This window comes from Stegostoma tigrinum, chromosome 3, assembly GCF_030684315.1.
Source record: "Stegostoma tigrinum isolate sSteTig4 chromosome 3, sSteTig4.hap1, whole genome shotgun sequence".
Taxonomy (NCBI): Eukaryota; Metazoa; Chordata; class Chondrichthyes; order Orectolobiformes; family Stegostomatidae; genus Stegostoma; species Stegostoma tigrinum.
The window spans coordinates 136,064,143-136,078,635 of NC_081356.1; the positions used below are offsets into that span (position 1 = coordinate 136,064,143).

At 42.2% G+C, this 14,493-nt stretch overlaps 1 protein-coding gene across 1 annotated transcript in view; it reads left to right on the forward strand.

Moving 5' to 3' along the window:
• The first annotated feature begins 1,179 nt into the window (after positions 1-1,179).
• ghra (growth hormone receptor a) overlaps positions 1,180-14,493 on the forward strand; it is a 173,176-nt gene continuing 159,862 nt past the window's right edge. Inside the window, exon 1 of the mRNA XM_059644969.1 lies at positions 1,180-1,201. The gene's annotated coding sequence lies outside the window, so the exon portion shown is untranslated. The remainder of the gene's footprint in view (positions 1,202-14,493) is intronic.

Sequence of the window (14,493 nt, forward strand, 5' to 3'; positions counted from 1 at the left end):
AAGGAAGAAGAGAGGTGACCTGATCGAGGTGTACAAGATAATGAGAGGCATGGATAGTGTCGATAGCCAGAGACTTTTCCCCAGGGCAGGATTGACTGCCACGAGGGGTCATAGTTTTAAGGTGTTAGGAGGAAGGTATAGAGGGGACGTCAGAGGGAGGTTCTTCACCCAGAGAGTTGTGAGCGCATGGAATAGTTTGCCAGTGGTAGTCGTGGAAGCGGAGTCATTAGTGACATTTAAGCGAGTACTGGACATGCACATGGACAGCAGTGAATTGAGGGGAATGTAGGTTAGGTTATTTTATTTTTTGATTAGGATTATTCCACGGCACAACATCGTGGGCCGAAGGGCCTGTACTGTGTTCTAAGACAAGGTCTAGTATGGCCCCTTCCCTAGTTGGGCTACCTACATATTGTTTCAAGAATCCCTCCTGGATTCACCTGACAAATTCTGCCCCGTCTAAACCCCTAACACCAAGAGACTCCCAGTCAATATTGAGGAAATTAAAATCAACCACTATAACAGCTCCGTTGTTTTTACATTTTTCCAGGATCTGTCAAAATGTCTTTTCATCTATCTCCCACTGGCTATTGGAAGGCCATTGTACAACAGCACCACAGTGCCTGCACCTTTCTTATCCCTGAGTTGTACCCATATGCCTCACTGGATGAGCCCTTCAAGATGTTGTTGCAAGGTTAGGTAGAGTACTTGTGGATTGCAAGGCAGAATGTCAGAATTTGGTGCTTAAAAGATGATGTGCTTTTTCTTGGATTTGAGGTTAAAAAAAAGTCTATGGATAGCTTGTGGGTTTGCAGGTGCACAGAGCACCTGAAATATAACCTTTTCATCAAAAGGCTGGATGGTTAGCAGGCCATGCAGTAGTTTTGCTTTGTTATCAAGACAAGTTTGATTTAGCTAATCAACTTAAACCAGGCACTTGGATACAAAAAAAATTAAATCAGATGGATTTGACAACGTAAAACTAATCCTATTGAAAGAAATTGATATGTCTTCAAGGGTATAAAAGATAGGGCAGTTGCAAACTCAGCAGAGAACAAACTGCCATCTGCTAAGGAATCAGATCTCTCAGCTCTTAGAGAAAGTATCATCTAAATAAAGATACTACGGCACGCTAACTTATTATTCCTGACTGAAGATCAACAGAGAAGACACAGAACATTCCACAAGACGTAACCTGGCTGTAATTACGAGAAACTGAATTCTAATATTTTAATTGTTGGTTTGTATAAGTGGGACTTGTATTTTTTGGGAAAGCATACCATTAGAATTTTGTTTTATTTAGGAGCAGCTAGCTGGCTGTAATTTCGAGAGACTAAGTTCTAATTTTTTAATGTTGGTTTGTATAAGTGGGACTTCATTTATTAAAAAAGCATACAACAGAATTGTATTTTATTCAGGAATTGTTAGTAGTTAGAGGGGAATGGCTCAGTTTGTTAATATTTCAGTTAATTTGTTCACTGTTAGAGTGAGATAAATGCATCGTTACTTGGTGATTACAGAGTGAGTGTCAGTAGTTTATTTCATTTAACCACTCCTTGATAACACAATGGGGGTGAGAGCAGGTTATACCATTTTTCACACTTCTTTTAACAGATTATAAGGTGAGATGAGAAGCCATAGGGAAAACTGATGCACAGAGAGATCTGGGCAGGTCTATTGTACCCTAAAGGTCATTACACAGATCGATAGAGTGGTCTAGAAGGCATACGGCATGAATTCATTCATTGGATGGGCTATTGAGTATAAGAATTGGCAGGTCATGTTACAGTTGTGTAGGACTTTGGTTCAGCCACATTTGGAATGCTGTGTACAGTTCTGGTCGCCACATTACCAAAAGGATGTGGATGCTTTGGAGAGGGTGCAGAGGAGGTTCACCAGGATGTTGCCTGGTATGGAGGGTGCTAGCTATGAATAGAGGTTGAGTAGATTAGGATTATTTACATTAAAAAGATGGAGGTTGAAGGGGGACCTGGTTGAGGTCTACAAAACCATGACAGGTATAGACAGGGTGACAGCAAGAAGCTTTTTCCCAGAATGGGGGACTCAATTACTCGGGGTCACAATTTCAAGGTGAGAGGAGAAATGCTTAAGGGAGATATGCGTGGAAAGTTCTTTACGCAGAGGGTGGTGGGTGCCTGGAAGGCACTGCCAGTGGAGGTGGTAGAGGTGGGCACGACAGCTTCATTTAAGATCTATCTAGGCAGAATCACGAATGGGCCGGGAGCAGAGAGATGCAGATCCTTGGAAAATAGGTGACAGGTTTAGATAGAGGATCTGGATCAGTGTAGGCTTGAAGGGCCTAAGGGCCTGTTCCGGTGCTGTAATTTTCTTTGTTCTTTGTGATCCTCTTTTCATGTTTCAGTTTTAGATATGCTTTTTAAAAGTTTGGGGGCTCAGATCTGAGATCTGGCCAGGTCAGGTCGGGATTTTGACCGATTGGGACAGCTCGGGTCTAGGATTTGAATGGATTTGAACAGATTTGGATAGATTTGGAGTATGAAAATTTCCAGCAGATTTAAACAGAAATAGGGATTAGCGGGTCGGAGATAGCAAGAATTGCATGTGCTGGAAGTCAGAGTCGATACAATGTGGAGCTGGGGAAACACAGCAGGTCAGGTAGCATCGGAGGAACAAGAAAGGCAATGTTTCAGGTCCTGATGAAGGGTCTCGACCCGAAACGTTGACTTTCCTTTTCCTTTGATGCTACCCAACCTGCTGTGTTCCTCCAGCTCCACACTGTATCGCTGCTGGAGATTAGTGTCGTTGATCTTTAAGTAAAACGTAAGTGAGAAATGAGAATTTGTGCAAGGAGCCAAAAGAGATAGAAGTCCTAAATGAATATTTTCCTTTGGTATTCACAACTGAGAGGGACCTAGTTGTATAGGAGGACAGTGTGAAATAGGCTGGCAGGCTAGAGGTCAATGTTAGTAAGGGAGATGTGCTAGGAATTTTGAGGAAGTTGAAGATAGATAAGTCCCCTGGACCTGATGGGATTTATCCAATGATTCTATGGGAAGCGAGGGAAGAGATTGCAGGGCTTTTGGCGATGATCTTTCCATCCTCACTGTCCACAGGTGTACCGCACGAAGATTGGAGAGAGGCAAACGTCATTCCCTTGTTCAAAAAAGGGAATAGGGATAACCCTGTAAATTACAGGTCAGTTAGTCTTATGTCAGTGGTGGGCAAATTATTGGAACAGGCTCTGAGAGATTGGATTTATGATCATTTGAATAGGCACAGTTTGATTTGTGATAGTCAGCATGGATTTGTGAGGGGTAGATCATGCCACACAAACCTTATTGAATTCTTTGAAGAGGTGACCAAACACGTGGATGAAGGTCGAGCAGTGGATGTGGTATACATGGATTTAAGTAAGGCGTTTGGTAAGGTTCCCTGTGGTAGGCTCATGCAGAAGGTAAGGAGGCATGGGATGGGGGGAAATGTGGCAGATTGGATTCGGAATTGGCTGACCCTTAGAAGACAAAGGGTGGTAGCGGATGGAAAATATTCAACATGGTGCTCAGTTACGAGTGGTGTACCACATGGATCTGTTCTCAGTGTCCTCTTCTATTTGTGATTTTTGTAAATGATTTGGATGTAGGAGTGGAAAGGTGGATTAGCAAGTTCACAGACGATACGAAGGTAGGTCACGTTATGGACAGTGCGGAGGGCTGTTCTAGGTTACAACGGGACATCGATAGGATGCAGAGCTGGGCTGAGAAGTGGCAGATGGACTTTAACCCTGAAAAGTGTGAGATGATTCATTTTGGAAGGACAAACTTGAAAGCAGAATACAGGGTTAATGAAAAGATTCTTGGCAGTGTGGAGGAGCAGGGGATCTTGGTGTTCATGTCCGCAGTTCTATGAGAGCTGCCACCCAGGTGGATACAGTCGTTAAGAAGGCGTATGGCGTGTTAGCTTTCATTAATAGAGGGATTGAGTTCAACAGCCGTGAAGTTATGCTCCAGCTGTACAAAAGCTTGTTTCGGCCACATCTGGAGCATTGTGCCCAGTTCTGGTCACCTCATTAAAGGAAAGATGTGGAAGCATTGGGAAAGGTGCAGAGGAGATTTACCAGGATGTTCCCTGGAATGGAGGGAAGGTCTTACGAGGAAAGGTTGAGCATGCTAGGGCTTTGCTCTTTAGAACGACAAAGGATAAGAGGTGACTTGATAGACGTGTACGAAATGATCAGAGGTATAGACAGAGTTGACAACCAGAGACTTTTTCCTGGGTTGGAGGTAGCTATTATGAGGGAGAATAGTTTTAAAGTGACTGGATGTAGATGTAGGGGAGATGTCAGAGGTTGTTTCTTTGCACAGAGAATGGTCGGGTCATGGAATGCATTGCCGCAGAGGGTAGTGGAGTCGGCCTTATTCGGGGCGTTTAAGCTGCTATTAGATAGGCATATGGATGATAATATAAGGTAAGGGTGGAGGTTAGCTAGACCTTAGGATTGGTGTAAACGTTCGGCAAAACACCTTGGGCCGAAGGGTCTGTACTGTGCTGTTCTATGTTCTGAGTGAAAAATCTGTTTAATTTCGGTTGTTTGTTGATGGTTAAATCAAAAGTGGGGAAGTGGCTTGTAACATTACTGAAGAGGTTCTCGGGGTTGAAGATGCTTCCTAAATTTGCCAAGCAAGTTTAGAAAGAGGATAAACTTTTAGAATTAGCAGACGAGCTAGAATTGGGTTTAACTAGGGATAAAAAGAAAGCTGAAATTAAGCATTCAGGTATACCAGAAAAACAGGTAAGTGCAGTGGAGTTAGAAAAAATTAAAATACAAATTAGACAATTGGAGCTAGAAGATAAAGAAAGGGAAAGGAGAGCCAAGGCAAAAGAAAAAGAAAAAGAGGGGAGAAAGAGAGAAAGTTTGAACTTCTGAAGTTGCAAATTAGACAGGATAGCCAACTTAAAATGATGGAAATGAAGGTAGAAGGTAGGCTTCACGAGGAAGAGAGTGATGATGAGCAAACACATTGTAGTCAAAGACCTGGTCAGGATATATACAAATATGTCAAAACCGTACCTAAATTTAATGAAAAAGTTGTAGAAACCTTTTTCATTTTCTTTGAGAAATTGGCCAAACAGACGAACTGGCCAGAGTCTGCGTGGGTAATGTTAATTAAGACCAACGAGGTGTTCTGAGGAAGGGTCACCGGACTCGAAACGTTAACTCTGTTTTTCCCTTCACAGATGCTGCCAGACCTGCTGTGCTTTTCCAGCAACTTCTGTTTTTGTTCCCAATTTACAGCATCCGCAGTTCTTTCGGTTTTTACTTAATTAAGGCCAAGTTGGCAGTCAGGGCGAGTGAAGTGCTTGCAGCACTGTCAGAAGAGGTATCTGGAAACTATAAAGAAGTAAAACAGGCTGCTTTGAGTCCCTACAAATTGGTAGCGGAAGCGTATAGACAGTGATTCAGAAATGTGAAAAAGGAACCAGGTTAGAGTTATGTTGAGTTTGAAAGAATTAAACAGAGCAACTTTGATAGATGGGTGACAGCATTAAAGATTGAAAGATATATGAGGATTTTAGAAAGATTATTCTGCTGGAAGAGTTTAAGAACTCACTTTCAGAAGTGACAACAACTCAAGGTGAGGAACAGAAAGTTAAAACAGCGAGGAGAGCTACAGAGATGGCGGACGAATATGCATTAATGCATGATTTGAAATCTAGCTTCCGACAGCAATTTCATTCTATGAGGGATAGAAATTAGGAAATAGGGTGATCCTTTAATGAGAAACACAAAGTATATCATACTGGGAACAGTTTGCCACATGTGAAAAAAGAAACCCAAGTGGGTGAAAAAGTGGTGAAGTGTTTTCATTGCGATAAGGTGAGACACACAAAGTCACAGTGTTGGTGGTTTAAGAGAGGCACTAGGGAAAAGGATGTGGCAAGAGAAACTATACCAGTGGGATTGGTTGAGGTAGTGAAGGAAATCCCAAGAGAATTCGAGAAGTTGCAGGAGAGTGCACAGCCTAGTCACGGGCCACGTAGTAAGATAACACCCGATCTCTTCAAATACTTAAACTCTGTGGGTAAGGTTTACTCAGGTAGAACAGGGGGAGTAGGTAAAGAAGTTAAAATATTGAGAGGTACAGGAGCTGGTCAGTCTCTAATAATGAGAGATGGAAATATTGGCACTCCTTCTGAAATATTGCCCAAGAGGATGATAATCTGTGGAATAAATGGGGAGAGCAGTAGTGCTCCCTGGGCTCAGCGGTTAGCACTGCAGCCTCACAGCGCCAGGGACCCGGGTTCGATTCCAGCCTCGGGCGACTGCCTGTGTGGAGTTTGCACATTCTCTCCGTGACTGTGTGGGTTTCCTCCCGGTGCTCCGGTTTCCTCCTAAGTCCAAAGATGTGCAGGCTAGGTGGATTGGCCAGGCTAAATTGCCTGTAGTGTTCAGGGTGTGTGGGTTATAGGGGAATGTGTCTGGGCAGGATGCTTCAAAGGGTGGTGTGGACTTGTTGGGCTGAAGGGCCTGTTTCCACACTGTCGGGAATCTAATCTAACCAACATAAAATATGTTGGCTATTCCAAGGATACAGTTAGTTCTTGGAAACAATATAGCTGGATCAAAGGTGGGAGATATGTCCATTGTAGTGGAAAAGGAAACCAGGGAACTGAGGAGTTAATTTTTCCAGACTTTGTCATAACAAGATTCCACAGTCATAAGTTAAAACAAGAATGAAAAACAAGAGAATGATGAAGAAGTTAAGGTCCAATTAGCTGACACTCTGTTTGATGAGATGGTAAAGGAAAATCCCAAGCAGGTAGAGGATCAGGCAGACATGTTTACTAATGAAAGATTAATGGCCTTACAGCAAAGCGATGAGACAATAAAGGATTTATATCATAAAGCCTACTCAGAACAGGAATCAGAATGTATTTCAGACTGTTATTACTTTCAGGATAAAATCTTAAGGCAGAAACCTTGGGAAGTTAGTGCGGCGGAGAAATGGGCGGAAATTCACCAGATTGTGTTGCTGGTAGCACATGGACAGGAGGTATTGTGGGGAACACACAAGTTAACTGTAGGACGTCATCTACAAATGAGGAAGACTCTGGCTAAGATACAGAAGCATTTCTATTGGCCTGGATTATATAAAAATGTGGTTAAATTTGGCCGTACCTGTTGTACGTGTTAGATGTTAGGAAAGTCACAGGCAATAATAAAACTAGTGCCTTTGGTGCCAGTTCCCACATTTGAAGTACCTTTTACACAGGTTATGACTGATTGTGTAGGTCCCCTACCTAAAACCAAAAGTGGCAACCAGTATTTGCCAACCGCAATGGATGTGTCTACCAGATTTTTGGGGGCAAATCCATCACAACATGTCAAGGCAAGAAAGGTTGTGGAGCTTCTCAGGAAGGGTTACCAGACCTGAAATGTTAAACCTGTGTTTTTCCTTCACAGATGCTGCCAGACCTGCTGGGCTTTTCCAGCAACTATGTTTTTGTTCCTGATTTACAACATCTGCAGTTCTTTCCGTTTTTAAGGTTGTGCAGATGCTGCTTGCTTACTTTACCTGTTATGGACTACCCAGGGAGATTCATTTGGACCAAGGGACCAAACTTACTGCCAAATTATTTAAGGAGGCCGTGGATAGTTCAGGCATCCAAACTTTAAATCAAGTATGTACCATCCTGAATCCCAGGGAGCATTGGAAAAGTGGCATCAGACCCTAATGACAATGCTGAGGGCTTATCGCCAGGGTGAACCAAATGATTGGTATAAAGGTATTCCATTTATATTATTTGCTATTAGAGATGCTCCAAAGGAATCAATGCAGTTTATTCCATTTGAATTGATATTTGGACACATAGTAAAAGGGTCTTTAAAATTAATTAAGAAGATGTTGATAAGTCCGAAGTACTGTTGGATTATGTATCTGAGGTGAGAGAAAGATTACACAGAGTAAGTGAATTAGCTAGACAGCCTTTGAAGGTGGCACAGCACATAATGAAGCAAGAAGCAGATAAGAAATCTAAAATTCATACATTTGCCCGTGGGGATAAAGTACAGGTGCTGTGATAGGTGGTTGAGATCCCTTCAAAGCAAGGTTTATCTGGTAAAGACGCCAAATACAAAATATAAGTTAATCAGCTATTTTATGTGAACATGCTGAAACCTTACTATGACAGGCAAAGGGAACCCAGAGAAACAGGTAGAACTTATTGCCACTCAGAGTGAAGAATCAAATTCAGATGATTGGATTTTGATGTGCCTCAGAATAAATTGAATGATGAGGAAGCCCCTAAAGAATGGGATAGGGTAGTGAGCTGTCTGTCCCAGGGAAGAAAACTGAATTGGAAGACTTGTTACTGTGCTATGAGGTCTTATGTAGAAATAGAGTGGGGAGGACTAATACCATAGAATATGGAGTTGATGTAGGGAATGCAGTTCTGTTAAAAACAACATCTCTACAGACTTGACTACAGACTTGTTTTCTGATGAAGGGTGTAGGCCCGAAATGTCAGCTTTTGTGCTCCTAAGATGCTGCTTGGCCTGCTGTGTTCATCCAGCTCCACACTTTGTCATCTCTACAGATTTAATCCTCTCAAAGCAGCATAGGTTCAGAAGGAAGTAGAAGTGATGTGTCAAGAAGACAACACAGAGCCAAAGCAAAATGAGTGGAGTTTGCCGATCCTGTTAGTTCCCAAACTTCATGCTACTCAACGATTTTGTGTAGATTATTGGAAGGTCAATGCTGTGGCCAAATCAGACATGTACCCAAAGGACTGTGTGGAAAAAATAGGACAAGCCCAACATCTCAAAGTTGGACTGACTTTGCGGTTACTGGCAAGTACCTTTGTCAGAGAGAGTGAAAGAAGCTTCTGCATTTGTGACCCCAAATGGGCTGTAGCAATTCAAAGTCAAGCCCTTTGGAATGAAAAATGTGCCTGCCACTTTTCAAAGGCTTGTGATCAAAGTTGTGGCAGGATTGACTTAGATCGTACAAAGCTTTTGGCGGAGCTCTTTCAGAGACTACGGAAGGTAAAGTAGGCCATAAACATGGCAAAAGTAGAATTTGTGAAAATGGAAGTGACATTCTTAGGGCACAACATCAGACACGGACAGATGACACCGAGGCACATGAAGTTGAAGACGATTGAGGAATTTCCAAAAACATCCTTGAAGAAGGAAGTGACACATTTTTTGGGACAGAGGAGATCCTACAGGAAATTTGTACCAAACTTAAGTAGCGTGGTGGCACTGCTGATGGATTTTTTAAAAGAAAAACGTGAAATTTTGTGAAATGACAGGAGGCATTTGAGAATTTAAAAGCAGTATTAACCACTGTACCGCGCCAGTTTTAGCCACGCCACATTTCTTGAAACCTTTTAAAGTCGCTATTGACAAGAGCGATGTATGGGTTGGAGCTGTGTTGTTACAGGGGGATGTAGGGGTTGGAGCTGTGTTGTTACACGGGGATGTAGGGGTTGGAGCTGTGTTGTTACAGGAGGATGATTGTGGAATTGAAAGGCCAATTGGTTATGTTTAAAAACAAAACACAATATTCACCAGAGAAAATATTCAACCACTGCAAAAACGTTATTGAGCTTGGTGCTGGCCTTACAACATTTTAATGTCTACATTGTAAACAATGCATATGAGACGATTGAGTATGCTGATCACGATCCTTTGACATTTCTGGAAAGATTTAAGGATAAGAACGCCGGATTATTTCATTGGAGTCTTACGATAAAAGCTGTATATGTTGCAAGTTGTGAAAATATTATTGCAGTTGCTTTATCATGGGTTTAAAAGGAAAATATATATACAAGATAGAAACAGTAGTGTTCAATGTTATATGGATACAGAATTGGGGGGGGCAACGGGGAGGGGTTGGGGTGGGGGTTGAGGGGGCGCTGGGTGGGCGGTTTAGTCGGAGGAGGTTCAGATGCGTGGAAAAAGTTAAAAAGGTGAGGGTTCAGCAGAGGTTATTAAAATATTATTATATTATATTATGTTATTAAAATATCCAGAATAAGTAATAGGACAGAGAGTATGGGATGGGTCAGGAATCTGACTCCAGGCACAGCAGATAAGGAGACAACTGTGAGAAGGGTGACAGTCATTGCAGGACTGAGGGTGCTGTACTTAAACACACACAGTATTCAGAAGAAGGTAAATGAGCTGGAAGTGAGGATTGAAATTGGCAGGTACCAAACTGTAGGTATCACAGAGATGTGGCTGGTTTGAGCTCAATTCATAAACTCTGGAAATGGAAGCTAGTCCTAGTGATGGTGCCCATAAGACTATCACCCATTGTTAGAAAAACCCACCTCATTCACTAATTAGTGAGGGAAGTCTGCCATCCATACTGGTCTGGCCTACATGTGACTCCAGACCAAAAGCGACGAAGCTGACTCTGAAAAGGTCAAGAGATAACATTCATTCAAGGGGCAATTAGAGATGAATCATAAATGATGGCCATATCCCATGTCAGAATAAAGAGAAAAAACCTCAAAACTATAATGTAAGAGGGCATTGCTGAAATGACTTGTTTACTTTTCAGCCAGGCCTGCTCTGCCTCTATAAGATTTCCTACCTGGTCTCCAATCTGGCTCACCCTTCCTTTATCCTAGATTTTCTCCAACTGTTCATAACAGTCATTCCTGTTCTTATTTTGTGTTACTCCCTGATATTTCCTCATGCATTCACAATGGCTCTGTAATTTACTTTCACTGATTTCCATTACAATGTGTACAAACATACTTTCTGTTGATATTCTAGTTTATTATGGACCTGACATTTATCATCAGCCTCCACTTGCTGCTTCATTTTAAGCTCTACAGCTTCATCGCCTAGAGACCTTAATGCCTGTCCTGTTTGTGGAGATATACTGACTTTATATTCAAATTATTTTCTGTTGGAAGACCTCCTACTGCAAACGCACTGTTTAACCTGCTAGTCATTAATTCTGATTTATCTGGTAGATCATATCTCAACTGACTGAAATTAGCCCTTGTCTGCTGAGGATTTTCCATAACTACACTAAGTCTAATGATGTGAGTTGTCTTGTGTTTGTGGATCCTCTTTCAGATTGCTCTGCTAAATCTTAGCCAGGGGCTACATTTCACTCTGATATACTATAATATCAAATTAACTGGATTTTCAGAGACAGGCCTATTTTTCAAATTTTGTGAGTAAGTGCCTTTAAGTTTGAACACTGCTCACACCTATTCTGTGACTAGAACCAGAAAAGTCATAAACTCTACTAAACAATATCACTGTAATGTTTCAGTGAAGTCTTTGCACTCATCAAGACAAACACAAGAATGCCAAATTTCACACCATCACAACAATTTTGTACAGCAGGAGAAGTGGTTGCTGATTGGCTGGCAAGGTAACTCTAATTGGCTGAGGTGTTCCCATGGAGAAAACTCGAAGTGACCTATCAGCTGCCAAATCTCCAGCTAGTTCAAAGATGCATGGCTTTCAGAAACAGTTCTGTGTATGAATGTATGTCACTTTGGACAAACATAAGTGAACCACATTAATTGACTGATTATCTGAATCAGTTGTTCTTGAAGTGATTAGCGCGCTTGGGTTAGTTCAGAATGTGTTGTCAAATCTCAGAATCACACCTGACATGAGATGAATTGTTTTGGGATTGCAAGCGTGGACTGATTGAATATGGTCTATATTCTGCTGATATAAAAACTACCAAAACATACACGCTCAAAGAAAAGTTTTGTAAAATAGATCTGAGACAAAGACAAACACTGGTGGAGGAACTCAGCATACTCTGGAAGCATTGGCTGAGAGAAAAACAGAGTTAGTGCATTGAGTCTGATAGGATTCTTCTTTAGAACGTTGAACAGAAGGATATGCTGTTTGATTTAGTTGCATCGTACTGGGATATACGGCCAAAATACTTGGCATTATGCCAGCACTGACAGTCACAAATGACATTGGTCATTGTGTGGGAAGGAGAACATTTTGTCGACTGCAACATCATTGCATGAGGGAAAGTACAAAACATCTCCTAAATTTGCAATCAACTCGAAGCCCCTACATATCGTTTTACTGCTTGCCCTATACTGCAGTTTCTCTAAATGTTCTTTCCTTGGATGAGTGATCTCCAGTAACGAGGAGCTCATATCTAAACTGACTGCCCTGGGATGTCACTGCACATGTTCGCCTACAAATGAAGTGTCTTGGGTTTCTGGCATTCATGTTTGTGATTATTTGGTTTTTGTGAACCATTCTTTAATTCGGCAATATGTGGAACTACACTGGCAAGATGTTAGGAATAAGGTGCAAACACTTGCGACTCACTCGTTCATTGTTTTTGATGCAGGCTTAGAATTATGAGGAAAGGAAATTAAGGGGAATAGTACAGGGAAAATGGAGCTGAAGTACAGTATCAGCCATGGTCCTGTTGAATGGTCTTCCACAGGTTTTATTTTGTTTCAGTCAGGAGATGTGAGTGTCGCTGGCTCGGCCAGCATTTATTGCCCATCCCTAGTTGCCCATGAAGAGATGGCCGTGAATTACCTTATTGAACTGCTGCAGTCCATGTGCTGTAGGTTGACCCAGTGACAGTGAAGGAATGGCAGTATATTTCCACATCAGGATGGTGAGTGGCTTGGAGGGGAACTTGCAGGGGATGGTGTTCCCATGTATCTGCTGCCCTTGTCCTTCTAGATGGAAGTGGTCGTGGATTTGGAAGATGCTGTCTCAGGATCTTTCGTGAATTTCTGCAGTGCATCTTGTATACAGTACACACTGCTGCTACTGAGCATCGGTTGTGGAGGGAGTGGATCCTTGTGGATGAAGTGCCAATCAATCTGACTGACACCATGCAGGACAAAGCAATCTTCTTGAGCATTTTTGGAGCTGAACCCATCCAGGCAAGTGGGAAGTTTTCCACCACACTCCTGACTTGTGCCTTGTTGATGGTGAACAAGTTTTGGGGAATCGGAAGGTGAATTATCGATACTTCTTAAGTTCTTGTGCTGTCTATCTTGTTAATCACCTGATGGCAGCAACATTGATGCAACTACTCATAGTGGTACATTGTCAGTTTCCCTGTCGAGTGCAGTAGATTCCAGAAACATTGCTAATGAATTCAATAAGATGGTGACAGTGTTGTGTAATTGGAAAAGGAGCAGTTATAGGGATCATGTTTCTGAGCATCTGTCCTATTTTTCACAGAACAGGAGAGATGGATAACCTAAAATATGGAGTTTGTGGTCCTTGGATTACAGATGGCCTAATGTCAACTGTGGAGAAAAAGGGGCATTTGATAAGATTCTTATAACCACTACATGGAAGCAGGGAGCTGTACTGATTACAGATGACTGTACTCATTTATTCTCTAATACCTAACTGTTCTCTGGTAATCACTATCAAGCTAGTTCCTGATTGTATTCTTGCTAAAAGCAGAAGAAACATTATTAGCATGAAGTTCCAGAGATACGTGATCAGGTTTGTTCATGCTCTGGGCGGAATAATGCCGCACACCATTCCATTGAGTTCCTTGCAGTTTCTTTGTAAGGATTTAGCACATCAGGTGGCCAATTCCCTGTCAGTGAATTGTGCCAATTTTTTTCTTTTACCTGCAGAGCTGTCTTTGGTCTTTCATTGATCACAATTTTCCAAAAGTCATTAGTTTTGTAGCATTTGAGTTTCCCTCTTAAGACATGACTCACATCCAAAGAATCAGCCCCAAGTCAACCATCTCCAAGCTGATTCGAATGCAAATATATCCCTCCTTGGCTAGGAAGACCAGTACTGTGCATAGTACTCCAGGTACGATTTCACAAGTACCTTTCATAGTTATAACCAGTCTCTGTCATCTTTAAACGCTGCCCTCTTTGCAGCCATTTTGGCATGGGATTTGAATAGTTAGGTGTTTGTTTTTGAAATGCAGAGGCCCAGTGGGCCAAAGAGCCTTCTTCTGTGCTGTTGACTTTGAAAAACAATCCTTCATCTCTTGGGGAAGATCAACCGTGATCCTGTTGAATGTCAGGGCAGGCTTGAGGTTTAGAGTGATCTACTCTGGCTTCAATTTTGTTCTGCTCTTATGTACTTCTGACCTTATGATGGAGGGAGGTCATTGATGAAGCAGCTGAAGATAGTTGGACCAAGGACACTACCCTGAGGAAACTCCTGCAGAGATGTCCTGGAGCTGAGATGGCTGACCTCCAACAACCATAACCATCTTCCTATGTGTCAAGTATGACGCAACCACTGGAGAGTTTGCCCCAAGATACCCATTGATTCCTGTTTTGCTCAGGGTCCTTGATGCAACACTCAGTCGAATGCAGCCTTGATGTCGAGGACTGCCACTCTCAACTCACCTCTGGAGTTCAGCTCTTTTGTCCAGGTTTAAAACCAAGGCTGTAATGAGGTCAGGAGCTGAGTGGCCCTGGCAGAACCTAAACTGGACATCACTAAGCAGGTTAACAAAGTGTGGAGCTGGATGAACACAGCAGGCCAAGCAGCATCTC